Source organism: Mycteria americana, chromosome 5 (assembly GCF_035582795.1).
Source record: "Mycteria americana isolate JAX WOST 10 ecotype Jacksonville Zoo and Gardens chromosome 5, USCA_MyAme_1.0, whole genome shotgun sequence".
NCBI classification, from domain to species: domain Eukaryota; kingdom Metazoa; phylum Chordata; class Aves; order Ciconiiformes; family Ciconiidae; genus Mycteria; species Mycteria americana.
The window spans coordinates 21,009,947-21,032,169 of record NC_134369.1 but is presented as its reverse complement, the minus strand read 5'-3'; the positions used below and the strand labels follow the sequence as shown (position 1 = coordinate 21,032,169).

At 43.8% G+C, this 22,223-nt stretch overlaps 1 protein-coding gene across 1 annotated transcript in view; it reads left to right on the top strand.

Moving 5' to 3' along the window:
• The first annotated feature begins 19,891 nt into the window (after positions 1-19,891).
• Positions 19,892-22,223, top strand: part of LRRC56 (leucine rich repeat containing 56) — a 66,528-nt gene continuing 64,196 nt past the window's right edge. Inside the window, exon 1 of the mRNA XM_075501466.1 lies at positions 19,892-19,993. The gene's annotated coding sequence lies outside the window, so the exon portion shown is untranslated. The remainder of the gene's footprint in view (positions 19,994-22,223) is intronic.

Genomic DNA, 22,223 nt, shown 5'->3' with positions numbered 1-22,223 from the left:
TACTACTTTTGACACATAATAAAAAGAAAGCTCATGCCCTGCAGAGCTTGTAGCAAGAGTAGATTAAGCGAGTTCTAAGGATACCTGTTGAGAGAGTTGTACAGGTTTTTTCAGGTCTCATAGACATGTTGCACCAGCACAATCAAACCTGCCAGAGCACTTTCTAAAAGCCAGCATGCAAACAGGTCCAAACAAAAAGGCTGAAGCTTTAACCTACCTTGAAACTCTTTGCTTGCTTCTAACAAGCCCTCCTGATTCTGAATGACCTCTCAGTTCTCCACAGACGCAAGGACCGCAGCTCACAGAAACACAGCATCTCTCCTGAGCAAGCCAACAGCAGGAGCAGCAGCACACACGAAGGTGATGAGTTTCTTCACAGGCAGACACGCGTACACATGGCGCACCGCCTCTCTGTGCTACCTGTCTCATCTTGTTTTAGCCGTTTCTGGTGAGCAGGCAGGGTACTGGAGTATGCAGAAATCTTGGTTTTTGAAGCACCCTGAAAATGGGCTCATATTTTTCAGTACCTAGGTGGCCCAGAAGAACTTATCAGGGAACAAGAACCAAATAGATAGTGTAATAGACACAGCTATGGGTGAACCTCAGTTTCATGCTTCTTGGGCTTCTCAGTGACCTACAAGAAGCAAGAAACACCAGAAGATGGGACCAAAACTGCCTCTTTCTTGTTCATTCTTCAGTGCCAGATCACATCAGGATATAAGATACCTGAGGACTACTTGTTTGCAGACTGCTGGAAGACAGAGGCATAATCACCTATTGGTGAGTCATAACTACGCAATTACATAGGGGTGATAATACAAACGTGCAAGGACACAGGGAGTGATATAGCTGAAAGATGTCTTCTCCCCCTTTCTATTTTTGGGTAGAAAAAGCAAAATACTGGGACAAGATCCTCAGTTGTTGCAAAGCAGCATAGCTCCATTCCTTTTGGCAAAGCCGGGCAGATTTACACTTGCTGAGGTTATAGCCCGTTCTGTTTGTAAAACGTCATTCTGCCTGGACAGATTCTTCCTTTCTTTCTCTAAACTTGAATTTAATTCTAGGAAAATGTCTGGCCATCTGAGGCCTCTGGAAGACAGCACCCTCTTTTTTAAACATGGGATGTGCAGTGTCACAGCAACAGCAATGCAAATGCCACCACAAGAAGGTAGTTCAGTCTACTAACTAACTACTCTGCTAATTCATCCCGTGGTTTCTCCAGCTGGACTGGCAACAAACTCCTCCAGCTACCCACCAGGCATCAGTGCAGCTCCTGTGCTCTATGGCAAACCTCAAAGGCAGGCAAAGAGAAATGCGCAGCTCTCTAGAAATCCTGCAGTGCTACTAAGTATTGCAAGCCTTGCTTGACAGGAGAGGAAGGCTAGTCAAACACTGGGCCCACTGGCATGCGGAGCAATAAAGAGGAAATTGAGAGAATCTCAGAAGATCCTTACTGCCACAGTAATACTGCCAAAACAAAATCTGCAGTGTGGTTGAAAGTGTTCCGTCTTTCCCATGCCTTCAGTTTTTCCAGATCGTCTTCACCAAACTGTATGTAGCTTGCAGGTGGGAGGCCATAACTCATGGACATGCTTATCCCATCATGACTTTTTGTAACAGCACTCTAAATTCAGTCTGGGAAGGTAAGTCAGTGGTTTTTGTAGGTGCTGTGGCCCAAAAAATAACTCCTTGATATTGTTGTTCCCTCTTTTACCTCTGCAAGAGGGGAGTCATAGACAAGGCGTGAGCTTAGCTCTCCACTGTGTGACATACAAACTTATGCCAAGAGCTTAGTTAGTAACTGAACTTGCTCATCAGCTATAGATCAAGGCTATCCACGACATTTTTGAAACATTAATCTTTTTTAGAGTTATTTCTAGTAGAAACACCCAGGCAATGGCCAAGTTGAACTATTATTTCTTTCCCCCTAAAAAAACCCAAAAGAACATGAAAAGTTCTTCTTGTGATCATCAAAATCATTAGCAAAGTAAATAACAGTATTTTTTTATCTTCACAAGGATATGTACATGAATACATCCAGATATACATCATGTATTTTTGATATACTGAAGGGTACATCAATTCTCAGCAGACACAGAGGGTAGATTAGTGATGTCAGTTGCTTTTGTTGTTCTGCTTCTCCTGTTACTTTGCCATATCTACAAGTTCACCTGACTTTTAACTATGCAGACTGCTTCCTGGTTCTTTCCATGGCTTTTGAGCTCTCCCTGCACTCACCTAGTCCATTTTCCTGGATGCATACTTTCTCTGTGTAACTGAAACTTTCTTGAAGTGTTTGGAAGGAAGACTATATCACTGTGCTCTCTTTAACATTGTCTCTGAGAGTGTACTGAGAAAAGCAGAGATCCCTGTGAGTTTTGCTTCCCCACAGTACCATATTCTTCATGGTTTCTTAATTTATTCCTCCTGCAGATACACCAGACTCAAGAAATCTGCAAGTACTTTTCCCATACTGGGATGTTTTTCTTGCTCATCTCTCTCTGAGCTTAGAGGATGAGTAGTGTCATGGCAGAAAGCAAACTGATACGCAATCGACTTTTAAAATTTTGAGTTTTCTAGAGAACGCAAATTGTTTCCTTTTAGTATCTGACAATGCAACACAAGTAACTTGCCATGGCAACCAGCTTATGAAACAGAAGAAAATTTATCATCACAAGGTGCTTTGTTGCTATAGCAAGGAAAGAAGCTGAGACCTTATCCTTTTTATTCACTGGTGGGCCATGCATCATCTAGGTAGCAGAACCTGTCGGTAGAAGTTTATGTTAGATTCGATGCAAGTCAGCTGCCTCATGGGCCTGTGATACTTGGATCAAAACTGAAGTGCAGTCAGAAGGAAAGAAGGAAGTGTTCAGAAGAATTGAAACAAGGCTGTATTCTCAGAAATACAAGGCCAAATCCATTTCCGCAGCAAGCTGACGCAACTCTGCAGATGCCAGTAAGGGATGAACCAATTTCTTCTGAAATGAATTTGGCTTCCATTCTCTGACAGTCTCCATTCTTCCTCCCTCTCCTTATTTTTTTTTTTTAAGTGGAATAAATCTCTGCAGATCTGGGAGTATTTTGGAGTTACCTGGGACAGAGGATGGAATAGGCTTGCAGAGCCTGTCTTCAAACCCATTCTCTTTACAGGGATGCTTCTGGGAAGGGCAGACTCATTGCTACGCAGCTTACTTGTGTTAGTGAGAGTATTTAGAAATGGCAAAGGGAATTGGCTAAGGCCAGAGAGGGGAAACCCTCATAATTATCACTGTGGGAGGAAATAAAAACTGAGCTTTATTAGCTCAGAGGAGGACAATTTAGAAAACTGTTCTATGTGCAAGTAGTCACAGAAGCAAGTTGGAAGTACCCTGTGCTTAAGATAGGCTCATTTGTAAATCTGTAGTGGGTCTAAGGTATACACAAAATGTTTACTTTATTCCCAAGCTGGAAAGTATACCTTCTGCAGGGTAGTCTTGAAAAGTGAAGGAAAAACTGAAAGTTTCTTAATCCCTAGACTATTGATATGAGCTGCAAGTAACACAGCTCCAACTATGTGATGGAATGAAGTGTATGCTCCCCCTTTCTATTTTAAAAACACTCTCTCCCACTTAAAGTTTAGGCTGTTGATATAGTAATATCAGGCTTGAGAAACAGTGGCCAGCCTTCTGAGCTGCCTGGGGGCTTAGCTGAATTTACAGGTAAAATTATTGTGACTCATGGACAATCTTCTTCTATCTTCCTACTGAGGCTGTAGAGAAAATACTGCTAGATCACAATCCCCAACAATAGGACGACTTGGAAAGCAGCCTTTGAGAGAAGCTCTTAATGTATCAGATAAATCTATGTGGAGATGCAAGGCTAGAGTTTACTCCCGACAATGAATTGTTATACTGTGAGTGACTGACTATAAAAAGACTAGGGGGAAAATCTGAGTCTTCTGCAGCACAAAGAAACCATGAGATAAATGAAAGTCATCTCAAAAAAACCCCAAGCTAAAACTATTCAACACTATAATTTAACACAGTCTCCTAGAAACTGGGAAAAGTCTGTGAGCTAATCCTTTCTGCAGATCACATCAAGAGAGATATAGCCATACAAGAGACATCACAGCTGTGAAATTCTGCAAGCGTGTACCATCATCCCAAGGGCCTGGGACTCTCAGAGATACCTAAGACTTGGAAGCAGAAGTCCAACTGAGAGACCACACAGAGGAAAAAAGAAGATGGGTCAGTCCTCGTTTCAAAGGGTTTTTTAAGATGGACACTGAATTGGAGAGATCTCTTGCAGTGATCAATCAACAAAAAAAAACCCTGAAATAATTAATCAACCCTCAATCAATCAACAAAATCTTCCTCTATATCATCTCCAAAAACATTACATTGCTTCAGATGACCCAACCAGTGAGTGGACCCAACCAGTGAGTGGGACCACTTGTTTTTAATCCCCAAAATAATGGCATTAAGGTTGGATTAAATTCTACTAAATAGAGTGTTCGGGCCTCTTTGAACCAAACCATTTGAAACATTGCAGAAGATTCTGGGTGGGCAGAGCAAAATCATCAGTCCTGGAGGGTTATCTGATCCAGGACAGGATCTTTCTCATCATGGATTTCCTTTTTGAAATAAGCAAGGAAACCAGGCAGCGCCTTGCCAGGTGCCTGGCCCAAGCACCAAAGCTAGGAGAGGAAAGATTCCTGTTGACTGAAATGAATTCTGCTACCTATTGGATTTGATCAATTATGAACTGAAACCAGAAACTTGCAGAGAGGAGATACTCTGGAATCACAAGAGGGAAAGGCTTTGTAGTGAGAGCTTGGAAGTGGAAGGAGGTCTGTGTTCCACAGTTTAAAAATACAGACAACTGCTGATCCCTTTTTTCTATTAAAAAAACCCCAACCCCAACACACACAAAAAAAGACATAATTCAAAGACTGGTCATTTCCACTGAGTCAGCCTCCTTGTAGAGACACCGTAGGAATGAACAATAGTTGTATCTCCCTATACATGATATACAGCAGTTAGTAACGTGAAGCCCTCACCTGAGTGGATGGTGAGATGTTTGGATTTCAGATTTTGCTGGGGGGTGGGGGAGAGATGAGATACAGATCTCTGAGACTGTATTTACAAGCAGTGTCGCTTTCTACAACTGCCTGCTAGTTTCAGTCTGATCTGAAGCACGCTGCCCTCTACAGAAGGTGTCCTGTTTGTTCCTGTGGATGCTTGCCAAATGTTCTTTTTGACTTTTCGTGCTTTTTCCTGGGAGTTATGGCTGGTCATGTGGTGAGTCTAGAGCCTGAGTTACTCAGAAATGACACTGATTCCTTCATGAAATGTCCCTACCTGACCAAGAGTGATTGGTAAGGTCCTGTATCTCCTTCCACTCTCTGCTGAGCCTGCCAGTGTAGATCAGCAAGGGTCACATAGGGTAGGAGGTCTGGTAACGCGGAAATCTGCAGGTTGGGAGCCACCCTGATTTTCCTGGCAGTGGTTTGCTGGCATATGTACAGGAGCTTTTGTTAGCTGTCAGCTTGAATTGGACGTCAATCATTCCCTTGGAGCCTGATCCTCAGATCACTGCACTCTGAAGGAGGTTTTCGCCTTTGTCTTCATACAGCAGTAACTCAGGTCTTTGGAAGTTGAAAGCCTTATTTTTTGTTAACAGGCCCTCGCAATATTTAGGTCCCATGCAATTTTAATTTTCAAACTCTACAGAAAAGTTTGAACACTTTGCAGCTTGAACACTACCAGTTTCTTTATGAGACAGTTTGGATCACTTACCATGCTCTGGGTCATCTGTGTCACTTTTGCTGGCAGCAGCCAGATTTCCAGGAGTGGAAACCAGATGAGTTGCTAAGGGATGTCTTGCGCTCTGTGTCATTTCTGCATTCACTGATGTGCAACAGATTTATCTGTGTAGTTCAAGGCCTCTCTGTACCAGATGAGTTTGTACTGAAATCTCAGACCATCCCACATGTTCTCCTGGAGGAGACGCTAAGATTATTCTTATTCTTTTTAAAAGAATCTTCTTACTTCTTCGTCAGCTAATGCTGATTTTCTTCCCCTCAGCATCAAGGAACAATTGCTAACTACATCTGTTTCTCGCAGAAATTTCAAAGCAGTGCTGCGCAGCATGATTCAGCCATGCACACATGGTAGAACTAGGTAGAATTAAAGACATTTGTGTTTATCCAGTTAAACTACTGATTTCTTTTTCTTTGATTGCTTTTTAATGTACTGGCTGCACATTGTCTCTATCCCTACCACACAGCCCTCCTTCTCATGATCAAACTCAAGCTGCTGAGACTTCTCTTCTGTCAAGTCCTTCACTAAATTCTGGTTTTCCTTCTTCTGTAAGGAGCTGCTCTGAACCTTGGTTCCCACCTTTGCGAGTGAGTAAAGCCGATGCAAAGCAGTACTCACATAAAATGTAGCTACCCTGTAGACTGGACAGGAGGATGGAACCCAGCCTTCCCACCATCTCTCTGCTTCTTGGTGCTCTTGAGCCTCCCATGTACGCTCTAGTCCTGTACCCAACCTTAGTAAAGCTTGCTTATCTGGTCCCTTTCCATTATGGACAGCTGTCTTCCTCTGTGGCACCCTCTTCCTGATGCTCTTGTGGAGCATTTCCAGCTCCTCCTTCATCCCCTTCAGTGATTACCTAAAATGTGCACTGCTGTAGTAACAAAGTCCATTGGTGACCTCAGCCTTCATGTTATTTATAGCAAAGGTGCACTCTCCTGCAGTGCAGCTGCTTGCCATCAGAGCTAGAGATCCTGAGTTATACAGCTCCCTGTGAGCTTATGGTGGTAGCAGTATTCCCACATCAAGTGAGATTCAGGCTAGATAGTGGAAGATCTCCTTAACAGTTAGGCTATGCTCTTGTGTCTATCCTATCTAGGCTGTCCTGAGAGACCCCTAGTAATGGTGAGGGCATAGTCCTCCCATGCAAACGCCTTCAAGAGCAGCACAGAGGTAGAAATCATCCCTTCAGTCAGAGAGGTGGCATAGTTGATCTCTCCAGGTTACTTCTACACCTATTTCACACAGATTCTCTTTTTGTTGGCAGTTCCGCCTTTCCTTATTAAAGATCTTTCCCACAGTGAAGCCGTAAAGTGGACCACCAGCATCATTTTTTGTCTGCAGTTCAGTCATCCCCTTTCTTCTGCTGCTTCTCCATCAGGGAAGGTGAAATGCAGAAGAGGACCTGCAGACACTTGCATCTTTGCAGGACTGGTGCAGGGCCATCGCATGTTTCTAAGTAACTTTTCAGGCAGGTGTTCATGAGCTCAGTAGTGATGTAAGTGTGTGTGTGTGCACAAATCAGTCAGATACTGTCTGATGGCTTTCAGAGGGCCAATGCTAAACATTTTTGAAGTCAGACCTCCTGCAAGGTTCCTAAGCTGTGATGCCCAAATCAGCATGTTGCAGATTTCTTCTCTGGCCTCAGACTCTTGACTTTGCCTTTTCCACTTCCAGTCAGCGGACTTCAGTTGGGGAAATACTGAGGCTAACATACAGAAACACTGATCAGAAATGTTACGTGAATCCAAGTGACTGATGGAATTTCAGCCCTTGACTATGAAAACATGAGTAAGCTAATGTTAATCTACAGATGTTGTATTAACACTGAGTGATTTCCCAGTCCTCATTAGCAATATGCTTTGATAAGGGTAGAAGGTGTTAGCTGTAGTTTCCTTTCAGTAAGCTGTTTAATCATCGGAGCTTACTGGCAGTGGGATTTGGGAGACTTACACTATCATAAAGTGAATTAAGACTAATACAATACCCTCCCTCTAGCTTCTCTGTGATAGTGCACAGGGAAGGGAATGGGTTCAGAGATCCTCTGTTCCCCCATTTCAGCGGCACTGATGTGCTCCAGTGAGGACTAACCAGGAAGCTGCTGCCTCCTTAGTCAAGATGTTCCTCGTTTTCAGGAGCACACTTATACCAGCTCTCCTGCAGTGATCAGCACATGCCAGTGAACTTGTTACAGCATGTTCAGCAGCACGTTCTCACTGGCTTACTGAAGTCTGATCCAAAGCTTACTGCAGATATGGGGAAGATTCATGGACTTCTCCAGTGGCCTTTAGGCTACTCCGTGGAGGCAAAAATACAACAGCGATAGATACATGGGTGAGAGGACTCTACATTACCACCACATTTCACTCTGAAGGCATGGCAAAAGAGATTCTGCAGCCCAACCCTGTGTGTCCCAGAGCAGTAAAATCAACATGAATCCTACTTAATAAGTAATTCAAAAGCACTTTCTGGTTTGTGAATCATCTGCATCCCAGCCTTTCTGAGGATCTTGGGTAATGAGACGAGAACAGTGCAGCTTCTGTGGTCATCTCTACCTGTTCACGGCGCTGCCAGCCTGCTCTGGCCCTAATTTCCAGCTGCTCTTTTAAAATGCTTTCTGCCACTGAGCAGTTCTCATCTAGAGATCTCAGACATGAAGTAATCCTCCTAGATTTTCTAGAAAAAAGCGGACTACCATTAAACCTGTTTTACAGGTGGGTAGGCTGAGCTCCAGTCTGCCTGAGATCACAAAGCCTTATTTAGGGCCGAACTGCCTGGGCTGACACGTTCCTGCAGCAGGGATGACCACCTAAGAGGAATATTAAGCTCCTTCATTAGAGGAAAAGAGTGCCCAGGCAGAGGGGAGGGCTGGCCACACAGACTCTGTTTATGTACATGCTTCACAGATGACTACAAAGCAAATAAACCTCGCTGGCCACATGGCTTGAATCCAGGTGTCCCTCAGATGAAGACGCAAGCGTAGGGTGAACTGGAACGCCATGCTCAGCCCTTTGTGCTGAGCCGTCCGGCAGGTGGGAATGTAAAACTCCACCTGATTGCTTATGCCTGAGTCACCTCCTTTAGCATTTGTTATTGCCTAGTGTTAGCATGCTGCCTGCTGGATAATAAATGACTTCATTCGCTGCAGCAGTGAGGACACTATTAAAAATTAACCCTGGCAAATGGTCCTGCATATTTTTTTCAGTCAGAGCCAGACAAGAGGGAAGATGAGAGGAGTGCTGTTGAAATCTGATTTGCAGAAAAGGCAAGTGGTAAGTTTTTATTAATGGGATGGTTCAGGCTTCAGTTTAATCACTGCAGTTGTTGGCAATCAATGATCAAAATTCAGAGGGCTTAAGGCACTTGGTAAAGTTAAAAGCAGTGCAAGTATAGAAGACTCAATAGGCATACTGCAGGGGAGGTCAAAGAATGGGATAAATTACATGTCAGCATAGTAATCCCCATTTATGACCTGTTTGCAGAAATAAATGAATTTATCACATGGATGTTATTACCCAATATAAGGAATGTGGTCCGTAGATGAAAAACTCTTCAGTTTTGGTTCATGTATTGCACCCTTTTCTCACAGTATCACACTTACAACTGTACCCTATCTATAGCAGCATGCAGAGTATATTTACAGAAATGAAGGGTTTGCATTAAAAATCTGAGGAAATAGATCAGCTGACAGACAGATCCCTCATTTTCTTGGCTTCTCTTGCCTCCAGCACCCACACAGTATCCATCAAATTGTCTTGTGTCAAACCCTCGCAGGCTGCATTTGAAGCTTGGGCAAGGAGCCAGGCAGGCTTAGAGAGCAGAGATCTTTCTGTCTGCATGCACTTCCCACCGTGTGTATGCTGCAGTCCAGAGCAGGGGAGCTCAGCTTTAGGCTCAACAAAAAATACCTCCTTACTCCCTTTGTGTCACTCCAAGAAAGGGATTTGATCTGAAGCCTGCTGACGCTCATATTAACGATCCCATTGTTGACACAAAAATTGCACCTTGTTCTGAGACGTCATTCAGCTGGCTTTGGTATAGCAGCGAGCAGCACATCTCATCCTGAGCCCACAGTTCCTCAGGGCTGTCCCAGAGCCTTGAGCAGCTCCATCCATAGATGGGTCAATACCTGTGGATAGTCTAGATGGTAACATAAGCTGTAATGCCAGGTGCAGTGACTATGCAAGCAGATCTGCCCTCTGGCTGGCATGTTTTTTTCCAGAAGCATTATCGTAGCTGTTGATTTCACAAGCTGTACTGCAATATGACGGCACCTATCAAAGGGCCTAGCTGAGGTCTGTATGTTTGTACTGAGTCACCTACCTGTCTCCATGTGGCAGAGGTATTTTAAATGTCAGGCTTAAGCAGATATTATGCCACAGTAGGGAAGATGATATAAAGTTCCTGCATAAACAGCGTTACAAATTTGCTGGATGAAAGGTACTCAGATGTTGCTATATCCAAGTTGGAGATGTTTCCTACTCTAAGTTATTTCCTTACCTGTGGCATTTCAGGGACCATGGTTGAAATATTCCTCAGATCAATTCCTGCTTTTTATTTATTTTCTCTCCTTTACCTTTCCATACAGACAGAGCTTTGTCACTAGCCCTAGTCCCTGGCTATCTTGATCAGCCATCTGAGCCTCCAGGCGCCAAATCCCTTCTGCTCCCTGGTCCTGCCCATTGCATCGACAGGGAGTGCACCTCCAGAACAAGCAGCCCTTGTTCTCATGTATCTGGGACTTGGCCATGCACCATGCCACACAGCAGGAAGGCTTCCAGACTTATCAGCAGGGTAGGGTGGTCCCAGGGACCTCTGTTTCTCAGCAGCTAAGATGTTTGCCTAACATCGTGGTTAAAAAACAGGCATATCAGAAAGTTGTGCTGCAAGTACTAGGGTACTCCCTGAACATATTTCCTAGATAGCTGCTGCATAAATGATGAGGAAGCAATTCAAGTGTGCGATCACATACAAGAAGGTGTGTGGTGTGGTACAGGATCTGCCCTTGCTGGGATGTTGACTCTGTGACAAACATGGTTTTAACTCTATGTTTTAAGATCCTGTACTCATTGCATGCAGCAGGCAACAGTTTCACTGAACTCTTGCTGCAGCCAAGCATGCTGCTGGAACAAGAATTTTATTTTAATGATCACTGACCAGGAGTTATCACCACAGTTGTCAGTCAACACAACAACATTTTATAAATATGGTCTTTGTGGAGGTGGTAGTTTTGGAAAGCCCAATAGCTTAAAGTTAGTTTGGCACCTCTTTGTAGGCTAGGTGGTGGATGTGATCTGAAATCACTTCCTTTAACTTCAATAGGTTTGGGATCACACCCATGGTTTGTTTGTTTGTTTGTTTGTTTATTTCCCCCTAGTTTTTATATTTCACTCACCAGGTTGCCAAGGGCTGGACATGTTGTGAGGCAAGTATCTCAAAGGAGAAAGAAGTGTCCTATGCAAACAGCTGTAGGTATACGTCCAGCTGCTCAGTTCTCTAGAAAAGAAAGTTGTGAACTGCACCTGGAAAAACTGCCTTCTGCAAACCAGGAGCTAGCTGGTAAACACTGAATACATAGTTGAGTGCTGCACACTTGTGTATCCACTGTCTTTTAAGGAGAATGAGAAGGAAATGTATTTTTAATACTAGTTTAACTTGTACCCTGATCTGTTACTGCAGGGAGTAATCAACTCATAACTTAGAAATTAGCCAGCTGCCAGTGTTTGATACACAAGATTACTACGAATGGTCTGTTAATGAATGTCCCTGTGTTAGCACATCCACATCCACAGCATGGCATAGGGAGTGACCAGAGTAGGGCAGGACAGGGGAGGCTTGTGTGCACTCCAAGGAAGACAGGTTCTGGCAATGGTGATGTGTTGGGAGTTGTTGGGGGGGACACACATTTTACCACACTGCTTGGTAGTATTTTAGACATATCTGTCTACGTTGGCCTCCACTACAAAATAGCAAGAGCCAAACACTGCACAGAGTTGTGTTAGCATAGTGCTAATGCAATGCATGAACTTCCGCTCATCTCATTACGGCAATACTTTTAAATGAATCAAGTCTCTGCATCCCATCATATTAGAAAAGGCCAGGTGCAAATCCAGCACTGGTTTTGCCCCCTTTATGTTTTCCTTTATGAAACTGCTAGGCAGCGCATAAAAAGCACAGAAGGGTACCAATAATCTTCTCTCATCACTAATCTAACTTAGCTGCTGGAATAACAAAATATGTAGTCCTTTTTCTAAGCACACATTATGCAAAATCAGAACCAAGGCTGTAAAGAGAGTATTTGGAAATCAGGTCCTCCCTGTCATTTTGAGGACAGGGAAACATCCTTCCCTCTCTATGAGGATAGGATTCCTTCTAGTAGTCTAGAGAAAGTTACACACGACAATGACCCAAATACAGATGAATCCCAAGGCTTTCCAAAGAGGCTATCCATGGAATAGGCAACCCAAGCCCCTTAAATTCTGGGGAAAATCCCAGTACAGGATGGTGGTGGGTCGCATCACTTTTCATTCCTGTGTAGTATTTGCTGGACTTGAATCCAGGCTGCGTGCAGCAGAAGCAGATGTGTAGGGTCAAGGGTTCCTTTGACAGAGCAGATATGACCATTTTTGCCTTTGCTCAGCTCATTCACTGATGCTGAGGCAGAAGCAAGCACAAATCATCTAGTAGACCATGGAGCTGAAACACCCCTGGGAGCGCTGGGAATGGGCAAGGCACTTGAGGCAAAAGAAGCACTTTGGCTCTTTGCATGTTAGGACAGAGAGCCATGTCTTCTAGGCTATAGGTGCTGGCCCTAGGATTACATAGGTGTGCATAGGGATGCACAGGGTATGTGGCATTTGTTCCAGTCTGCAGAACTGCCTGACCCCTTATCTACCTGCTGACCTCCTCCCTCCACTACTGCAGACTGTCCCCCAGCCACCTTATTTCCTCCCCTGTAGGATAGGGATTTGTGAAGGACTTTTGCCAGAGCTGTTGTCTGTAGTGTGGCTCGCAGCGGTGCTGTTGCAGTGATGGCTGAAAGCCTTGGTGTACATGAGTTGCATTCAGAGTAAGCTTAGAATTGTGCATGCAAACGAGTGGTGTAATGGCATGCTGGTGCTTTGCCCTGATTAATTTTTTTAACAGCCCCAATTTCTCCACTGCTTCACACCATATAATGTCACTTACACTGATAGGAAGTGAATATAAATCGACACCTTTCTGATTTGGTAACATTTTGTGGTGGCTTTGCATTGGCACAAAAAGCAAGTACACATTTGCAAAGCTGCTGATTCCCCTGCCTGAAGACAGCTAGATGAATTTCACAGCTAACGTCTGCTTGGCAAAACAGACCTAAAGGCGCAGTGAGGCCACAGGTTTCTTTACACTGCAAAGAACAAGTGATGCTCCTCAAAAACTAAGTCATTGACCTTAACTCCTTTCCAACATCAATTCATTTTTCTCTTAGTTTAATGTTGAAAACAAAGTTGCAACTCAATCATTGACTGTGAAATTAATCCCAGAAGAAATGCAAGGACCACCAACAATGTGGACCAGGTGTGAATTATGAATAGCATCAGCAAGAGGCCTTCTGTGTTCCAGGGGCATTAATCCCGCAGCCAACACTATTCCTTTTATATTTTTCTTTTAAGCCTGCCATTTTTAAGCCCTCTCAGCAAGACCTTGTCTTGCTGAGGATTTCTACCACACCAAGCACTGTGATGCCCCTAAACTGAATGAAACCCCTATAGCGATACTACAGTTGCAACAATGCTGAGTTTTGTACCTACCAGTTCTTTAGTAAAAATGACCATCTGGCAGCTGTAGGGCAGCTTTAGACTTGTCCCATACAGTGGAACAGGGTGCCATACCCTGGAATAGCAGATGTGTGCAGATAGCATCCTTGAGCTTTCCAAAACCAGAAAAGAGTTTGACCCAAAAGAAACTGAGAAAAATAGATGGCCTTGAAGAGAGACACAAAAAAAATAATCTTTATTTTCTACACAGGCATTTCAAGGTACCAGTGATTCATCTTGAGTCAGGAGTGATATAAACAAGGGAGTGGAAGCATGCTTTTGTGGCTCCCAATATTTTTTCAGATAAGAAAGCTTTTGCTTTCTTTTTCCTGTAAAAATGGGAAGGGGGAGAAATCTTACATTTATTTATTTATTCATTTATTTACAACTCTTCATTAAAATTAAGGCAGAATTAGGAGATAAGCCCTTCTGGAATTAGGAAATCCTGGCTTGGTGGCTCAAATATTAATACAGTGCCCTGTCTCACGTTTGTTACCTCATGTCTTTCATCCTGATCAATCATCTTGACTGCACTGTAATGCAACCGCTTCTGGGTAGAATCACTTTGTCGTGAACCAAAACTTGCCTTTCTAAAGCAATAGTACAAAGGAAGGAAAGAGCCCTCTGGTGTTGCATCTGCACCGGGTATTGCTTGAAAGTAAGTGGGATTCCACTGGAGTTCTTCCCTCCCAGCAGAGCTGAATCTGATCAGGGCTTAAGCTAATGAGATATCGCAACACATTTGAAGCCTGTCTTAACCTTACCTTTTCTCTCAGAGACCCTTCACCATGAGAAGGTGCCATTTGCTGTTTTTATTGCCTTCTAGTACCCCAAAACTCTACCAAGCCAAGGAGGGGGTTCGTTTTCCTTGAGCAAGCATGCAGTGGTGAGAGGAGAGAGGCTCTGTCATTCAGGACCTAGCTCAGGACCTCTGGAGTGTGTGGTCACCTTCAGACATGACATACAGTTTCTGTACAACTTCGGTGACATCAGTTGTTTGGTTTACTTGTTCACAGAAGCAAGGACAAAGAAAAACTATGATCGTCCATCTTTCAGTGTGAGTTAAAATACTCTATAAAAGTGTTAGCGAAAGTTTTTCTAGGTCTAGTTCAGCTTCAAAAGATACAGCTTTGTACAAAATGCCATATGTTGCCTGATGAAGCTTTCCTTTCAGATTGCAGTTTATGAATTCACATAAGCCTGTGAAAAGGAGCAAAAACAAATGCCCAGATTCAGTGAGTCAGAGAAGACTTTTTTTAACTGGATCCTCTCATTGCCCTTTCTTTTCATGCCAGGTGCAGTGACAGCAAAATAAATTCAATTCACAGACTCCTGTCATCCTCCAGATCTTTGGATCAATTCTTACTCCCTCCCAGCCTCATTCATCACTTCTGAGGATGAAGTCCTAAACACCTGCCATGGTCGAAACTGTTCTTACACCATCTTCTGAACGCAGTGACTTCAAGCAGCTGAAATCATGAGGTTAATGCCATAGTCTAGACTTCAACCAAAGCTCTTTCTGCAGGCCTGAGCTAATTTTTTTGAAAATGGCATGGTAGTTGCTAGCTCTTAAACGACAGAGGAATTACCAAAGGTAGTCAGTGTTCTGCTTATCATGCAATACAAGGAGATGGCAGAGTTTTCCAGCAGAGCAGCAGTCTGGATGGGGGTGGCAGTACCATAATATGAATTCCTCACTTAATCTCAGATTAGTTTTGATTTTTGTCTTGTATAAAATGGGGATGAATATCCTTGCTCTGTATTATCTACTTGGAATAATAAGCTTCTGGAGGCAGATCTTTTACCATGCATGGTATTCATCTGGTAGCGTTAGCTGTATTGACACCTTTTTGTGTAAAGATTAAGAATAGTTGAAAATCAAATCCAAATGGGGCAAGCCTGAAGATCATCTAGGTGTGGACTTACAGCTAAAGTAATTCCTGTTCCTCTGCTTTCAATAGAGATGTATAACACTGTGGTGGTGGTAGGATGGCTGATGAAAACTGCACAGAAATGGAAGTTATCCAGGGGGAAAGCAAAATTTCAGGAGTTTAATACACTTTACTTGGGGACTGAGTAATTTCTGCCTTGCTGTACTGAAAGAACACCTTAAACAAAATAATTGTTACATTTGGGATGATGCTACAGAAATAGAGGACTGCAAATGCATGCCAGTTCTGAAGAAGCTGAGAGGCAAGAGAGAGGAGATAAGCTAACACACACCCATCAGTCTGACCCCTAACAGTATGTAACGTTTTAGAACAGATTTTGACTGCAAGCATAAGTAAAGACATGGGAAAATGTGGCAAGAGTTTACCAAAAGCGGATTATACCAACCTCTGGTAAGAGGACTGATCTTCTAGATGAAAAAAATACTACTAGTCTGGGGCTTTAGGACAGCCTTCAGTACTGTGTCTCAATGGAAATTGGTAGTTCTGCTGGAAAAGGGATTCTCACTAGACAAAAAGGTGATTACAGAGCTGGCTAATGCAGAGGAGAGATCATGCTGCAAGGGGGACTATTGGGCTGAAAGGTAGTTCATAGTGGAGGTTCTTATGGACAATACTCATCTTAATTTCTGTTAGTGCCATTTGGAAAAGACAGAAGCATGCTAATGACATTTGCTAATGATTAAGGGGTATCATCAGAGGAAGACCGGAAGAAGGGGATGGAGTAATAGGAATAGAATAAAATGTAGTGGTACACAGCGCAGGGTCACATACTTACAAAACCTTTTAACTACAGTGGGGACTTCCATTCCACTTGCCTTTGCAACCAGGGAGGACAAAGAAAGAGAGGAACCCCATCTTAATAGTCGATGGTTATGAGCTACTAATTTGAGATGACCTTGATAACGTGACCCCAGGATATACCAGACATTTACAGTACAGAAAGGAGAGTGTTTATTCTACTGCACAAGACATCTGGACTAAATTATACTGTTCTGGTCACCCATCATCAAGAAGGAAAAGCTGGAAAAGAAAAACCAGGATGTTAAAAAGGATTGCGAGCTTGTCTTTAATGACAGGAGATTTTGAGCTTGGCTTGTATGACTTAGCAAAATAAATGTTGAGAGGAGATGACAGTGGGCCCTATAAATATATCAGGAATGCAAACATCAGAGGGTAAGATTTATTTTAAGCTGAAAAATAATTTGGCAAAAGAACAAGTAGGTATAAATTGGCAATAAATAATGTTGGCCTATAAATTAGGAGGTCTGTAATCTTCAGAGAGAGGCTTTGGACCTATCTTTCAGAAGAAGGAGGAAGAGACTGACAGGTTTCTAAATGACTCTGATGTGGTTACCTGCAATAGCAGAAAACTGGTTCCTCTGACCAGAAAGCCCCTTCTGGTCCTGTAGGTTGCTAGTACAATGGAATTCATAAATGTTAGTAATGCAAGTGGCAACAGCAATTAGCTATTAACCAATAATATTAATTAGTGACTGGGATGACTGGATGTTGCTTGTGACTGGATAAAACCAGGAGGACAGACGCATCTCTCCTTTGTAAGGTAAGACCCCAAAGGAAAAGCATGTTGATCTAGGCTTGGCTTTCAGAGAAAGTTTCACCTGATCCCTGTTCATTTGGGTAGCACCAATATAATTAATCCAGACTAACCCATTTTGTGGAGTTCCTGTGATGGTGAGATCAGAATCAGGTCCAACATCTCCGAATAGGTCCAGGGTATGCTAATTGTCAATATTAAGATTTTAAAATTTTAAACATTTTTTGGCAAAACTGAAACATAACTTTTCTCTCCTATAAAGCTTCACGAATGTACAACATGATTCCTGGATAGAGATCACATCAGCTCCACAGTTATTAATTTACAGGTTTTTCACTGACCTTAGCTCAGCTCTGGGAATGGTGCCAGCACAATTACAATAACTCTGAACAGGGCAGACATAAAGCTGCTGTATTTACCCTGAAATTGTGCCAGATTTTTCTCTTGCTCAATGATGGAAAGATGCATTTCTTCTTTGATTGGTTTCAAATAGTTCAGGCTGGGCTGGCCATAACAAGATTATTTCCAGCAAAAGAAGGAAAAGAAGTAAACTACCATGCAGATGTGTGCATGCACAATACACTTACTCCACAGATAACCTTCGGGAAGTGTGTCCCAAGAAGAGGTGTGGGGGGAAACTGAGTCAAGGTGACTTGAGCTAGTTACCTGGAACATAAATGGCAGAGTTGGGAATAAAATTCAAGGGGCAGATGCTTGATTTGGTGTTGTTTTCACTGAATTACACTACCTTCCTGGAGCATGTCAAGGCCCATTGCCTTCCTTCCTGTGAAGATGGGCAGCTGGACTGCAATGACACCAGGTGGAGCTGAGTGCGCTCATCACCTTGGAAAATCAGGCCCCTGGTGATTTTCTCTGACGTTAATTGACCGTCAGACCCTGCAAAAGGGGAGTCAACACATTTCCTGACTTATGGTCTAAGATAGTATTTTCCAAACCCTAGAATAAATTTAGTGTTGTTGCAGAGGAAATGCTGATGCAATCCACCAGCAGCTGCTGCTCTCCAACATCCTCGCAAAGGTACAGGATATATTGGAGGTGTGAGGGGGTGAGTGCATGCAAGTAGGGTATTCAAAACCCGAGCCTCTTCTAAATGGCAGGCAGGACTCTGCGGCTTCCCTCCAGACCTCCTACCTTCCTGCCCCCAAGACAAACACTGCTAAGAGCTGCTCCCAAGAAAACACTGGGTACCATCCTGAAAGTAAACCCCTGAAAAAGCAGGCTTTTCATGTGGGACCATTGAGGGTGTGATCGCATTTTCCTAGGTGTCTGATTTATGAATCCTATATCTAAAGTGTGGAAATGTGGATTCCTCCTAAGTGCGAGTGAGAATGGTAAGAGCAATGTTCTGAATAAATATATTGTGATTAGTCTAAAAGATCAGGTAATGCGTGTGTTCAAACAGGCAAATTTAATTTATGCACAGATGAGTCTGGATGATTGAATTAACCTGGTTTAATGAATTACTGCCTCTCAGTGGAGCTGTGAAAACTGACTACATTGTGCTTTAGTCCCTTGCTTTTTTAAATAAATCATATTAAGGGAAAGCAAACATGTTTGGTTTAGAAAGTGGAAGGGTTCTTAACATGGTCAGTTAAGATGGTGCTGCAGGTGCACAGTAACTCATCAAACCACAGGAAGTTAATCTTGTACACTAGCCTGTCTGGGCCCTGGGCGTGCACTTGGCACTGATGGCACTGTAATTTTCTGATGTCCCAGAAAATCCCCCCCCAGAAATTAGTAACTATCCTTTATTTGTATTGCGGTTGAATAGTGAAAAAGGAGTATGATGATGCCATGGCAATCTCCAACCAGGAGATTGTGAACGGGGAAAGAATAGCACATTGCTGCTCATGGAGCTGCACCGGGGTTGCACTCTTGCACCAACAGAGATGTTTGATCATGTCACCAACAAAAGTTGAACCACATCCAGATTATGACAAACCTCATTCTGCCATGTCTAATCTTTTGAGCACTCTGGTCTGGAAATTTAGGCCTTTAATCTGTTTGTTTCTTGGTTTTTTAAAATGCAAAATGATTTGGTGAAACCAGCCTTGTTATGCATCACAAGTCATATTTTTCAGTTCGGAACACAGCCACTCACCACTTGAGCTGAGGGAGTGATTGCCTCAGGGAAGCTGTTCCCTGTATACAGGCTAACTGCAGCGGTGTGGAATCACCTTTGTGCATGATGCTGTTATTGATGCTGATATCTGTCAGCCCGCAAAGAAGGTTTCAGATGCTGTCGGGAACAGAGATTCCCCCAACCCTCATCCTGCTGTCACCCCGACTCCTTCAGCTGTGTGGTCACCTGCCACCCAAATCCCATGCGGGGTCCTGCTGCATTTCCCATCCCGTTCCTGTCCTTAATGCCGTGCCCACCCTGCTCTCCCCACTTTGATGCTGCTGTTTACATTTCCACTCTTCTCCCTGCGAGCATCCTCCTCTGCTCTTTCCCGCCAGGATCCCTTCCTGTCTCAGAAGGATCCCCAAACTCTATTCCTCCTCCTCGCCCAGGCAGCGGGGAGGCTGTGTCTCTTCCCGGTGCCCGCAGCACCCTGAGGTACTTCGCTGTCGCTGCTCGGGCTGCAATCCCGGCCGCAGCTCGCAGACGGGCCCTGTGGAGCCGCTGAGGCTGGATGGGCGGGCGCGGGACAGGGAGCCGCGGCGGGCGTGGGCGGAGCGCCGTCGCGGGGGGCGGAGCAGCGGGTCACGGAGGCGGAGCAGCGGGGCAGGGGGCGGAGCCGCAGGGGCTGGGGGCGGAGCCGCGAGCGTCGGGTCAGGTGCCGAGGCCGCGCGCGGTCGCGGCGGCGGTTGCCGGGCGACGGGCAGTCTCGGCGCAGCCCAGCGCCCGCGGTCCAGCCCGGCCTACAGGTAGGAGCCGGCCTCCCCCTGCCACCAGCGGCCAGGCCCGTGGGGAGGGGTCATGCTTCTCGTCTGTGGGAGGGAGAGGGCAGTGGGGGTGGCAGCCTGGAGGGGGTTTTGTGTGTGTGGCGGGCATGGGAACGGGCGTAAGGGGTGATTTCCCCTTTGTTACCCAATATTTTCACATGTACGTTTAAGGGCCTTTAAAAAAGGCCTTTGTGGTGACCACGTTGACTGGTATGGTACTCGTCTAATGTGTCCCAGGGCTTGAAAACTCCAAGAGTGTGCATTGCTGTAGCAAGACCTATGTGGAGGTGGAAGCACCTGAGGGTGTCTGCTTATGTCGGTGTCGATAATGAATGTGGTACGTTTAGCGGCGTGTTTAAATTTTACGCTTTGGTAGAGCTCTGAGGAGAAAAATGCTCATGAATTTGCATGGGCACTTGCAAGTTGTAGAAGTGAAGAAGTGAAATCCCTGGGTATTTCACATTGCGAAAATATGGCTCCTCCATAATGTCTCCTCAGCTTCTCTTGAATGACTGAAGAGACTTGCCAATGCCGGGTTTATAGGCTTTGCTCAGCTTCTTGCAGAAAGCGCTCAGGTGTTGGTCCTGTCCTACTTACGGCCCCTTTGTGGTATGGAGAATGGTTTGGGAGTGAACCCACTATCAGCAAGAGACTTGTGATACTCCCCCATAGTTTTTAGCAGACAGTAATTAGTTATTTGGATATCTTAAGCTCTCCCTTTGGCCTGTGAGGCCTGTGCTATCCTGGCTCTGCATCCATCTTCTACAGCCATTGTTTCCTGATAGAAGTGTTCCTGCTCACCTATTATTTTCTGTTCTGACTGCTTTTACAAGGCAAAATTTTCTGATACAGTGAAAATGTATTAAATGTTGACTTCTGCCTTTTACCCTGTGCTAGCCTGATGGCCATGTTTTCTCTAATACAGATTCAACTTACTCCTACAGCCTAGGAAATGACTGTTCTTTGGGTAAATAATTGTTCAGTAAAGAACTTTTTTTGCAAATATGTAGATTCTTCTGTACCAAATCCTTCACCTTCTCATGATCTCCTTGGGGAACTGCTTTCAGTTACACTTGCATTAAGCTCTTCTAGGCTGTACTGCTTCATGTCCTGTTACACTTTTAAGACCTGTTGAGCATGGACTTCTGCTGCTACAGTGGATAAAGTACTCTTTTATTATTAATTGCTCAGCATCTCTGGGTTTGTTTTGGGTTGGGTTTTTTTTCTCTTGAAGACTGTGTTCTAACCGTTATTTTAGCAGGATATGGAGCAATCAAACAAGAAATTGCATTATGAGCATCTGTGTCATTCAAGATAAATGGAAATGAATGGCTGTGACTAGTAAATGAAAATCTCTGTAGGAGAGGGATGGGAAATGAAAGACGCAGAACAGCAGTGGCATTGGAAGAAAAGGTAAAATAATTTCAAATGTACAAAAGACTGAAAATGTTTCAGAACTTTTTTTTAAATTACTCTCCCATTTAATTTTATTTCTCTGCTTTGTGTTGTCTGATTTGAATTTGCCTGAAAGAACTTGGATTAAAAATGCAGCATTCAGGCATGTCAGATCTCAGAGTTGCTGTCATTAACAGGTTTTGTTGGGGGGGGGGGAGTGGGGGGTCGGTTTTTTTTTTGGCCTTTGTGTTCTCTCTCTTGGCTTTAACACTGAGAATTACTAAGCTCCTGTAGGTCTGACCTCTCAAGAGATTGGTATGTGGATACATCCACGTATGGGCAGTTCAATTCGTTAGTCTAATTGTACACTACAGTCAGCAGAAGAAAGAACCGGCTCTGCCCGTGGCCTGGGATGCCATCAGCCTGTTCTTACACGGTTCGAGGGACCTGATCCTTTATAAAAGCAGGATTCAGATTTAATGTGAGACCAGATGTGAGTTTAGCACTGGACTGGAGTGATGTTATTATTTACGATGCTGATGATGATGCATGTGCTTATCTAACTGAAGCTCCTTAGGGGACATAGTTAAAGAAACCACATTTATTCTCTAAGTTTGAAGTAGTATAAACTTTAGTGCTGCAAAACAGTAACATTATGTAATATGCCATAAATTTGGGATTGCTACGCTTGTCACTAATGGGAATGGCTTAATATTTATTCAGGAGGAATTATGAAGAAGTTATTTTTTAAATCAGAAAATTCACAGAAAATTTTTCACAGAAATTAATTTAGGTACATCTGCATAATTTTAATTTG